The sequence below is a fragment of the Sapajus apella genome, unplaced genomic scaffold (assembly GCF_009761245.1).
Source record: "Sapajus apella isolate SASKATOON/1434 unplaced genomic scaffold, GSC_monkey_1.0 scaffold7, whole genome shotgun sequence".
Taxonomy (NCBI): Eukaryota; Metazoa; Chordata; class Mammalia; order Primates; family Cebidae; genus Sapajus; species Sapajus apella.
In genome coordinates this window covers 47,813,827-47,826,249 of record NW_022436947.1, presented here as the reverse complement: position 1 = coordinate 47,826,249, position 12,423 = coordinate 47,813,827, and the positions used below count along the sequence as shown (strand labels likewise).

Sequence of the window (12,423 nt, the reverse complement as noted above, 5' to 3'; positions counted from 1 at the left end):
ACTCCAGCCTGGGTAACAAGAGCGAAACTCCGTCCCAAAAAAAAAAAAAAAAAAAAAAAAAAAAGGTCAAAATCATCCATAAACTTTCCAAAAAATGATTTTTCATGCTCTTTGGTGTAGTTCCTTCCAATCTCATCCCCCAATGTATGTGTCTGTGACTATAGCGTATCTTGCAATTTTATATCCTGCTTTTTAGAATTTGCTCAGATTGAAAAGTGTGAAGGAAACCAAGGGAGGCATCTAACACAAGTTTTTATTACTTGAAACTTATGCTGCATCAGGTGTGGTGGCTCACGCTTGTAATCCCAGCACTTTGGAAGGATGATCGCTTGAGCTCAGGAGTTTCAGAACAGCCTGAGAGAGTGAGATCTAGTCTCCACAAAAAACTAAAAAATTAGCCTTGTGTGGTGGTTTATGCCTGTAATCTCACCTACTCAGGAGGCTACAGTAGGAGGATGGCTGCAGCCCAGGAAATCAAGATTGCAGTCTGAGTGACAGCAACAACCTGTCTCAAAAAATAAAACAATAAAAAATAAAATTTATGCTGCAATAAAAAGTGTGACATCATTTAACAGTTCTCCTATTACTGGACATTTATGTTGTTCCCAATTTTTAATTTCCTTAAACCATACCGAAAAACATATTTGTACACTCTATTTCCTTGAAAATTAATAAATAAAAACCATTAAATCAAAGGAAATGACAAATTTAGAATTCTTCAATCATACTGCAATTTACCCAAAAGGTTGCACAAATTTATATCCCAATCATTGAAATCTAAACTCTACTCTTGGTTATCTTGCCAATAGTTGTTTTTTTTAAAACTTCAAAGTAAAAAGCAGAATGCTTATTTGATAGGTGCAAAATGGTCACAGGTTTAGCATTTGAATGAAAATTGTTTAAAGACCCAAGTTAATCCAAAACTTTGGGAAAAAGAACCAGAATCCTGGCTCCTTTTTTAAAGTTCTGCAACTCCTTTTAGAGATTAGTGAATAATTCTATGCTACTTTGTAAACTAACAAGCTTATTTGTTCAATAAACAAATATATCCAAATACATTACGCTTCTACTACATGCAGATATTAGGGATACAGTAGCTTTTTTTTTTTTTTTTGCTTTTGAGAAGGATCTCACTCTTGTCACCCATGCTGGAGTGCAGTGCCGTTATCTTGGCTTACTGCACTCTGTCTCCGGGGTTCAAGCAATTCTTCTGCCTCAGCCTCCCAAGTAGCTGTGACTACAGGTGCATGCCACCCACCCGGCTTTTTGGTATTTTTTAGTAGAGATGGGGTTTCACCACGTTTGCCAGCTGGTCTCAAACTCCTGACCTCAAGTGATCTGCCTGCCTTGGCCTCCCAAAGTGCTGGGATTACAGGCATGAACAACTGAGCCCATTCCCCTGTCATCTTAAACATGTTCTTGACTCACTATTTTTCCCCTATAGTCCAAGCTATATATATGGCCAGTACATTTATTAACATTTAAGAAACTGACATAGTTTCACTTTTAATGTGTAACATGTTTACATGGTTAAAAATTCAAAGGTAATTTTTATTAATATTAATACTGACAAACATATAAGGTATCTAAATGAAGATGTCAAGCTGATAAAAATATAAAACTAGAGTTCAACAGGCCAGCGTTAGATCTATAAATGTGAGTTAGTGGCATACACATTGTTTTCAAAGATTTCTTAAAGAGGTTAGAGAAAACAGCCTAGATTCCAGTTCTAGAACACTCCACTACATTTGGGAAGTCAAGCAAAGAAGAATGAGAAGGACCAGCTAGAGATGCAAGAGAAAAACTAAGAGGTGTTAACTAAGAAGCACAAGTGTTTTCCCAATGAGCATTAAGTAGCCAACTGTATTGAAAACTGCTGAGGATAAGATGATTGAGAAATGACTATGTAATCTGGCAATACAGAGAACAATTGGTACCTTTAACAAAAGTAGTTTGGTGGAAGTAGTAGGGGCAGAAGCCTTACGGGAATATGTACAGAATTACAGTAGAAGTAGGAAAGAAAAGACAAACTACAGATCCTTTTTTCAGTAGGTTTAGCTTTCAAATTAGAACAAAAGGATCAAGTGCAGTCAAGACAGTTGTTACACAGAATACATACGTATTCTGATGTTGGAGAGAAATATTGGTGAATAAATCAAATTGTGATAGTAGGGTAAAAAGCTTAGTAATTTAGTGCCTTTATTCTAATTCATTACACAAGAATCTATGCTTAACAACTTCTGGAATCCCTCCCTATTTTGTTTATCAGAAAATCGCCAACTCTACTATCACCTTTTTGGAGCAGAAGAGTCATGTACCATATAATATTTTGGTCAACAACAGAGTGCATATACAGTAAGTCTGTAAGAGTATACTACCATATTTTTACTACGTTTCTATATTTGGATATATTTACATACACAAATACTTGCCATTGTGTTAAAATTGTATTGTATTCAGTACAGTAACATGGTGTACAAGTTTGTATTTTCTATGATGCCCACAAGAAATAACACAAAATGCATTTCTGAGAGCTGTCATTAAGCAACACATGACTGCACATCATCAGCTTTTCAATTTTCCTTTCTTTGTAATGGGTCATACCATATGTACTATTTTTACACTAAAAATGAGAAGATAGCATGGAAGAAAAATAAACAGTTTTAACAGCCATTTTAACTAAAGTGGACTTTTGGCATGTTTCCATCATTTGCTGAGTATCTTTAAACAGCATGATACCTTAGTAAATTCAAGGAAAAAATATCTGAGGGTAACAGCAAATCCAAATGCAGTTAGGAAGATCATGGACAATCTGCTTGAGATTTCAAGAATTTTGAATACTTAAGATAGGGACATTTTGTCTATTGGGATACAGTTTTATAAAAAAGGAATTAACTCAGCTTTATCATCAGTTATTAGAAAGCTGTGCAAGGAATTAGTTTTATCCATAGCTTTATCAGTGGAGAGTAGCTTACAGAAAGAACTATCAGGAATAGTTTTATCCATAGCTTTATCAGTGGGGAGTGGCTTACAGAACTATCAGATGTGTTTATATAATTTTAACAGCCCTAATGCTTTGGCATTGCTGTTATTTATGCACACTATTTACAGCTTTGATAGCTTTAATTTTCTATATAGTCTATCATGTGTCTATCTGACAAACGATGTTATATGCCTTGTTGACATTTTCATTATAAATTTCAATAATTTTGAATTATTTATGCATAACTATGAAATTTGTTACACTGGGCTGACAGTTGATAAGATTTTGGCTACCATTTGTAAATTTTCATTTAGATTAATTAGGCATCTCAGAATCTTAAAAGAACAGTGGAAACATTTCCTGTAATCTGCTGTTTAAGTTTTTAAAAGGTTGCCAGGCAGTTAACAGTGTGAACCAGATCATTTTTATAGATTGATGAAGCATGTTTTCCGAGACCTAAAAAATAATGTATAAAATGAAATAGCGAATATGCAAAATTCCAGTTGACTTTTATTATATGAAAGTAATTTAAATGTGTACCTAATAAATTTTGAGTGGTTATCTGATAAATCATTAGACAGGTGGTATGTTTCAAGGTATTTAATGCTTTATGAAGAAATAATTATTTCTGGTCATTAAAACCTAATTATATGTTCTATATCAAGAATTATGGCTTTCTAAAATTATTTTAACTCTTAAAGCTTTAACTCATTGATGACTCAGAAACAAATTTTAGAAAACTTAGTATCTGTTCCTGTAACAATCTCAATGTGTTTTTTTGCAAGACTAAAATATATTTGATTTGTTCCTTAAATTTCAGATTTTGTTAGATGCTATTTAAATAATTGTACAACATTCACTCCTTAGCAGCATTTTGTTTTTCAGAAAAGCTAAAGTGGTTTTAATAAGACTGATATTTATATTACTTTTTAGAATTTTTTTTTTTTTTTTTTTTTTGGAGACAGAGTCCTGCTCTTGTTGCCCAGGCTTAAGTGCAGTGGCATGATCTCAGCTCACTGCAACCTCTGCCCCCCAGGTTCAAGCTATCTCCTGTCTGGGCCTCCTGAGTAGCAGAGATTACAGGAACCTGCCACCACACTCATCTGATTCTTGTACTTTTAGTAGAGATAGGGGTTTCACCATGTTGGCCAGGCTGGTCTCGAACTCCTGACCTCAGGTGATCTGCCTGCCTCAGCCTCCAAAAATGCTGGGATTACAGGCATGAGCCACCACACCCAGTCACTTTTTATTATTCTTTTAATCATTTTGATTTTTTAAACATGTGGCATCTTTACCAACTACACTATAAGGGTTACTATTGATAGTGCAGGTTGGGCTACAGTAAGGACTTAGGATAAGTGATTTCATTAATAATCACTACAAATGCTGCATGTTTTAATTATATAAACAGAGAACACCTTCTGCCAAACACCAAAATTTGTATATACCACTGGGCCATGAAAGTTGATCGTTTTATTTATGACTATTTACATTGTTATTTATGTATGAAACAAAGCAGGAAAATACACTGAGAATTATGTTTACAGAGGACTTCTTTAATGCATCACATTTCTTAAACATAAACATACTTTTATTATACTTAGTATTTTAAAAACCAAACAATTATACAATTGCAGGTTTGTACATGTTGTCAACTGCAAAAAACCATTCCAGTGGCTTAAAAAAAAACACAAACCACACAACCTTAAGTGTGGTACAAAACTCTTATAATGGAGTTACTGTATCTTTATTATCATATAATCTCACATTACAGCTCCCAATGAAAAAGATGACCTTATTTAACATACTATAACCTGGAAGGACGAAAAGGGACAAGCATAAAGAAATAACTCTTGGATCTGTTATTTAACACAGAATTCAATTAAAGAAATGAGTTATTCATGCTATTCTTCCTTTAGTATTGATGTAAAGTTCCTTTTTTTTCTTTTTTTAAATTTCATTTTTTTTTGATGCAAAGTTCTTATCCAATGGGTTATCTTAGAGTGGTATTTCCATCAATTGAGTCTACCTATCGTCCTGATTTTTCTGGGCATTTAAGTGTTGAATATCTTCTAAAAACCAGAATCAAGGAATGAAGTGACCTTTGTTCCCAGTTTCGGGGGCTAATTCTATAAACAGATGTACACCCATTTCAAGTACGGAAGAGTTTAGATGCTATGAGTGGCAATCATGAGAAGCACAGGAACCAACATTAGCTGACCCTAGATGCTTGGAGCTGTGATTCTAAAATGGAACATGGGATGAGACCACATGATATAAAACATTCCCTATTTTCATACACTCACTTTATACTGTGAAATCTTTGCAAGCTACAGAACATATAGCACCACAATTTTATTAGATGGGTTAAAGACTGAGAAACAACTGGGTGAGAAACAGTCTCTGGCATAATTCAACTATTAAGGCAGTAAGGACACAGTTTTCAGAGGTCTTTTTTCCCTGACCCATTCATATTCTTTTTGTGTGATTGCATGGCTTCTACCCACGTATCAGCATGCCTATCTTTACTGTTTTCACAATATTAAGATCATACTGTCACATCTTTTTGTACTTACTCTATCTAGAGCATTTTCCAATATTACTACTCTACATTTTGAATGGGTGCACAGATCTAAATTTATCTAATCTGTAGCTATTACTCAACATTTGTTTTTGAGGCTATGTTATTATAAAACTCCAAAAGAACCATTGTATAACTTATTGTATAACTAATGACTTAAAAAATACTTAAAAGACTATTTGCATAGTAACCTATAAGGAATTTGGAAGATATTTTTGTTCTGAAATAACGAGACTTTGCTAAGTAGAAAACCTAAGTGGAAGATAATAGGTAACAAATTCACACATCCTAAACATGGGAACCCCCGGGGCTGTCAAACAGGTAAGGTCACAGAATAAGCCTAACATCTTCCAAAGTACCAATTTTACTCAAGATACGAATGGGAACACTACACACTTGAGGAAGATTGTTTTGCACTATAGTGCCAAACCCCTTGGGATTTCTTCCTCTATGTACTTTATGGAAAAGTCTGAGAAGCAGAGCCATAACTGAACATAAGGCATATTCAATTAAGGTACCTAATTAATGTTTACTATGGCTTGGTTTTAAGATAGTAAAATATGACTATATATCATAAAAATGTCAATAGAGCTGTCAGTGGAATCTATTCTAGCAAGTTTTTAATGCTTAAAATGTTGATTTCAATTACTATTGAAAGCAATGTCATTATTACTTGAACAACGAGAATTACTTGATAGCATGGATCATTTTAAGGTGCAGCATTTCATATCTGGTTCGACAATAAAATTGTATTGCTTATTAAAAAAGCAACAATATTATCTTTCACCCTATGTATGGTTTAAGAGCTAATAATGTGTTATTGGCTACACTTTAAAGATTTCATCCATTCAAAACTGAGTACTTTCATACAAGGTACCATCAGAAGCTTTCACAGTATCATCAGACACCTATGATTTACAGTGAAATTAATTTTTTTTTAAAAATTTTAAAGTAGATTTCCTCATTAGATACTAAAATACACACAGGCAGTAAAATAAACCTAATCAGCATAACACCTGATGGGAAGTGAATGAATTAGCTTTGACCACTGGTGACTGGAAGAATGACCTAACAGTATACATTTAATGACATTAAAAATGACATTTAAATATATGGGATGATAGAAAATTAAACTGTTCATAATGAGCTCTCCAGTGTGCTTTTCCCTGACAACTTATTTCTAGTATTCAGTCATGGAATGGACGATCTTTCTACGAACTTGGCGGGGAGGAGGAAATGTGATAAACAGGTTCCTCCTTTAAACTTACCTTTATAGAATCAAAGCAAACACAAAATCTGTTTCTGATTTCTATTACAGAAATTTTCTTCACAAAATGAAAGCATCATCAAAATAAAGGGAGAAATGACATGAAAGCAAATAAATGTCACATACATTTGGTAATGTATTTATCTGTATTTTATCCTTAACACTTGGCAATTATTTTAATAAAAATCACTTAGTATACAACTTTCTTGGATCATCTTGTATCATTTAGAGGTATAGAAATCTTTTGGAGCTGAAACCGCAAAGGACTTAAAAGTATATCAATTCTTGGGAAATCCTTTCAGATAGGAAATATATGATGGTAGTGAGAATAAAATGGACTATGAAAATGGAAACTCCATTTTGGAAAGGCATAGTAACACCTCGGTGTTAAATATGCTGTCTTTACAAATGACATAAAAAAAGCAGAATGAACCCTTCCTAAACCTTGTTCCTTACTAAACTTTTGATGTCTTTGTAACAGACAGATATGTGTGTTAATACAAGTGACACAAGACGACAATACACTTCTAAGCTCCCTCAATATTTTAACATCTATGTGCCAGGCAGTAAATCCTTAGGGAACACTTGTTCACATTAGCTCATTTATCCTCACAGGTGTTAATTTAAGCCAATGCACTTAATGAAGCATGGCAAAAGCAACTGTTTAAAATAACAAGATGTTATTTTCAGGGCATGTAAGTTTATTACACCATTAATAAAAATTAGGGTCTGTAGATGTTGAAGAGATAAATGAGACTAATGGGTAAAATTTTTTTGCAGAGAAGGTGAAGACAAGCTTTTTGTTGTTATTTAAATACTAAGTAGTGACATCAAACTAACCTTATAAAATATATACACTCTCTCTCCGCTTTAAAGCACCCCTTGGGTGTAATGAGATAACTAAAGCACTGAGAAAAGAGATCTTTAAAAAAAGGACTATAGGACAGCTACCTACTTTTGATATGATTCTCTACTAGTAAACATTTCCCAGCCATGCTCTGTTTTCAAAGCTCAAGTCATACCCCCGAACTTTGATAAAGCACCCCTTGGGTGTAATGAGATAACTAAAGCACTGAGAAAAGAGATCTTTAAAAAAAGGACTACAGGACAGCTACCTACTTTTGATATGATTCTCTACTAGTAAACATTTCCCAGTCATGCTCTGTTTTCAAAGCTCAAGTCATACCCCCCGAACTTTGATTTCTTCCCCTCAAAATACTTCAAACACCTGATGAACACTCAGAGAAAAATGTTTATATAATGTATTCATAGATAACTGCAAAGTATGAACTTAAAGTTCTAAGAAAGATGCAATGCCCAGTACTTACTGATTAAATGTTGATGAAGACAGGGCAATAGCATTTTGGCTCCACCATTAGCTCAACTGCAATCAATAAAGAGATTCACGCAGAATATGCGGGTGCTAAATCAGTCCCAAAAAGCATATTTGGGGTGAGCCTATCAACTAAAATAGCAAGAAAAAAAATTAGCTTGTTTGGTGGCATACAGAAGCACCTAGTATTGGGAGTTAAAATGAGACAAAAATCACCACAAATCATGAAATATATTTTTCACACCTATAACATAATGGTTTTTTCCAGACAGAATGAGGCTGGCTTTTGTGCTTTGTGTACGGAAGAAAAAAGCTATTCCCACACCAAATTGGATTCTCTCAGCAAGACAACTTTTGTATGTTAAGAAATATAGTTTTAACCTTTTTTCTCTAAATCCTGACAAGATTTGTAAATCCTAACCAAATACATGAAATCTTGTCTCCACTACAACATAAGAGCAAAAAGATTTTGTTGTATCGTCATTCTTTAAATGTAAAAAGTGATAGTAAATTATCTAATTTGTTAAAATACAATAATCCTCAGAAAGTTACTTGAAATACAAATTTAAAACCAGCCTTAAAAAATTTGAAGTAATGAAAAAATATGAACACCCTTAAGAAATACCAGTAAGACAGCCTGTAAAACAAACAAAAAAGCAACAACAAAAAAAGAAAACCCTTAACTGAAAAAGAAAAACGGATTTCGTAAAACTTTCAACATAGGGGAGGAATATTTTCGTATTTGGACTGGAGCTTAAAAGCTACAAATGGTTTTAAAATATTCCAAATGGCACAACTTTAAGCTCAAGACATGTAATATTAAATAATTCTACAAAATATGTATTTTGTAGGACGTCCCAACAAGTAGCCTCGCCTGTCAGAAAGCAGGCACACAAAAATCGAATCTATATACATTAAAAAGAGGTACACAAAAATGAATCGAGTTGCGAAAAAAGCTACTACGCAAATTCAATGAGAAAGGGAGGAGTCCTGACTCATACTGTACACGATTATCCTTTTTCTTATCTACGCCGAATATTTTTATATAAAAGCATATGCTCTATCATTCAACTGCACAGAAAGGCACTTGGCCACTTCCTCTCTCAAATCTACTCTGGAGATTGTGGTAAAACACTTTACGTACCTCCCTGAGAAATTCTCAAAGCGAAGTCCATTTTAGAGGACAAAGTGGATTTAACAATTTTAAGAACTTTCTGGGATATCGGCACAATAAGCCAATTACTCTTTAGAGACGCATTTTCCGCGCTCCACCAGGACTCTGTCCCCTCACCCCAGCCCACATCCCTTCTTTAAATAAGAGACTCAGACTGACAGAGGCGGTTCGGCCAGCAATCCCGATTCTCTCTGCCTGGGCCGTGAATCGCCGAGCAAGGCTGAATCCCCGCAAAATTACAGAAGAATCTAAAGCGCCAACAAGGTAAAAGAACAAGAAAAAAGCAAAGCGGGGGAAGTTGGGTCGAGACCCGCCCCCACTCTCTCAACCCCACCCAAGCCTACCTCTCCTACGCTGCACCACACAACAAAACCGAAAAACGTAATAAAAATAAAAATTAAAAAAGGAACACCACGAGAAAGCAAATAGGGCTTCCTTACTGTCCCCACTCCCTGTGGCCTAGTTCTCTACCCAACCTCCCGGCCCACCCCACCCCCCCAGGGGTCCCGGCGCCATTTAGCTCCTCCGAAGCCGCCGCCATTTTCCGCCCCCGTCGGATTGCTGCTGTGCCTCTGCGGCTGCTCGCTTCCCTACTCTGCAGCCTGAGCCACGGGCGCCGTCCGGCCCTGAGAGGGAGGCACTGGCCGGAACGTGCGGGGACGGCAGCTGCAACGTCAGGAAGGCCAGGCTCCGACCCCGCCCGCGGTGCCAGGGCGCCGGCAGCCTGCGCCAGCCGGCGGGAGCTAGCGGGCAGAAAAGGGGCCGGACAGGCTCCACTGGGCGGAGCGGCCCTGGCGGCGGTTGGGACCTGAAGGTTCCATCGCACTTACTTCCTGTTTTGGGTCCGGGCACTTTGGAAGAACCAGGATGGAGGCTCCAAAAAATACCAGGATGGAGGAAGCAGCCACGGGCGAGAGTGGCTGCAGCTGGAGTGAGCGAGCGCTACGAGCCACCGGAAACGGAGCTGCGGCCGCGCCCCGCCCCCAGCTCCCCGCACGTTGCCCCTCCCGTTCGTGTGTCCCGCGGGTGGCCCTGCGCGCTGGCTGAACGCGTCACTTCCGGTTGTGTCGGCGCGCGAAAAAAGGCCTTGAAAGGTTTGGAACGTCGGTCTTCAGTGGGGATGTCTGCTGTCCTTCTCTCTTTCTGCTAGGAAATCTCTGCACCGACTATACCACTGCTGATGTTGTAAAAGAGGTCCTTCTGCTTTGACGCAACTGTCGTTCCTCTGGTTCTGGGGACGCTTAGGTCCCGCGGGCCGGTTTTCATAGTTCCCTGTGGCTCCGAGCCGAGGGAGCCGCGGTGTGGAATGGAAGGAACCGGTGATCTCAGTGCTGAAGAAAACAGGGAGAGTGTGTTTTCGTACTTGATTTGTCTTGCCGCAGGGGCTTAAAATGAGATGTTGTCTGGGCGTGTGAAGCAGTTCTTGATGAAATGCGTCCTCTGTGAGTGTGATCTCACTGTTATACTGGGAAGATGCTATTCTGTTGTGCCCAGTTCTTCTTAAAAATACAGATGCTTCTTAGGTTGCAGCTGTATAAACCCATCCTAAATCGAAAATGCGTTTTAAGACCCTTATTAACGAAAAGGATAAATAAGCTTTTGGATTCAGCAGTATGAGTCAGCATTTTTTTGAGTGCTTATGTGTCATGTGAATATTTTACATGTATGAAACTCATTTGGTGTTCATAAGTGCATCACTACAGTTACTACAAATGAATCCCATTCTACACAGAAACCAAGGAGAAGTGAAGGAATGTGTCCAAAGTCTCCCAAGTCGGTGGTGGAATCAGAATTGAAGCCTCAGCTCTAGAGGCTGTGTTCCGAGCTCCCCGGTTGCAGCTCACAAAATACACTTTCGTTACGTTCATACGAAAACAAATGATTACAGCTAGTTTACAAATGCTTTACTTTACTGGAGGATTGAGATGTTTGGCCAATTTTCAAAAATAAATGTCAGAAGCAGCATTTTCTTGTGTTGATAATTTTATTACTAATTTGTGGCACTGCATTCTATTGGAGTTAAGCCGTATATCATTCCATTTTTAATAAGTACATAATAATGTTTATGGAAGCCAAGCTATGAGACAGAATAGTATTGTGGTATGGTCTCAGGCAGTCAAACCTGAATGTGAATTTTGGCTCCATTTCTTAGTATTGAATATGGCATTTCACCTCTTATAGCTTCATTTACTTTAGAAAATCAGGAGTAGTAAGATCTACCTTCCAAAATCTTGTTGACAACATACTTTACATAGAACCTGACATGTATTAAGCATTAAGAATGGAAACTATTAAACTCTAAAGCCAGAGAAGCAATACAACTACTGAAAGAGCAGTTATATTAAAATAATAATTACATGTGAAAATTGTTGACATTAACATTGGTAAGAAGGTGGTTCCTAATTAGCCACATTTTTCATAAAACATTACGATATAGGATCCTTTCTGTTAAGGCACAAAATAGTGATATATAAATTATGGTTGGGCTGTGCATTCTCTTCTGCAAAATTTTAGATCAGCCTTCATGCGGCTGTTAATTCCCTAAAAAAAGTCAAGTGCATCTTCATAACTAAATTCTCCCTTTCTGGTTGAGTTTCTTTTATAACTACTTTTCCAAGTCAGCTGGTATTTATTTGGGGATGACAAGTGTATTTTAGTATTAGCTTAATACATAACCTAAAAAATATGTTAATCATAGTAACGTCTCTGTGCCTTTAACCTGAATAGTCAATGTGAAGACTATCCATAATACAACTTGATTCCTAGAGCAATTTTTTGCAGTTATACTTCTACGTTATCTGTACCTCACTACTTAGTGTGTACTTAGGGAATGCATGAGGTTTTAAATGTTTTGTGGAAAAAATCATGAGAAGTATTTCTATCCTAAACAATGATTGTGAAAGTATTTACAGCATAGCTTGATATTTACTGCATTTGCTAGTTATAATTGACTTTGCTGGACTCCAGAGGTCTTTTAACACTTTCATGAACTTCATCACTGATTGAATGCTGATGAAATTGCCTTTTTAATTGGCAGGTTGATATATTAATATGAAATATTTCAAATACTGAGACGCAGGTTCTG

At 36.7% G+C, this 12,423-nt stretch overlaps 1 protein-coding gene across 9 annotated transcripts in view; it reads right to left on the bottom strand.

The window, feature by feature from the left end:
* DMTF1 (cyclin D binding myb like transcription factor 1) overlaps positions 1-10,357 on the bottom strand; it is a 44,845-nt gene extending 34,488 nt beyond the window's left edge. For 3 of the 9 annotated variants that reach the window (XM_032276483.1, XM_032276492.1, XM_032276489.1), the window contains exon 1: positions 8,160-9,594. The gene's annotated coding sequence lies outside the window, so the exon portion shown is untranslated. Of the gene's footprint in view, positions 1-430; positions 506-8,159; positions 9,595-10,168 lie in introns of those variants that run through there. The other 6 variants (XM_032276486.1, XM_032276488.1, XM_032276484.1 and 3 more) reach the window with 6 other exon arrangements.
* Between the last annotated feature and the right edge of the window lie 2,066 nt (positions 10,358-12,423).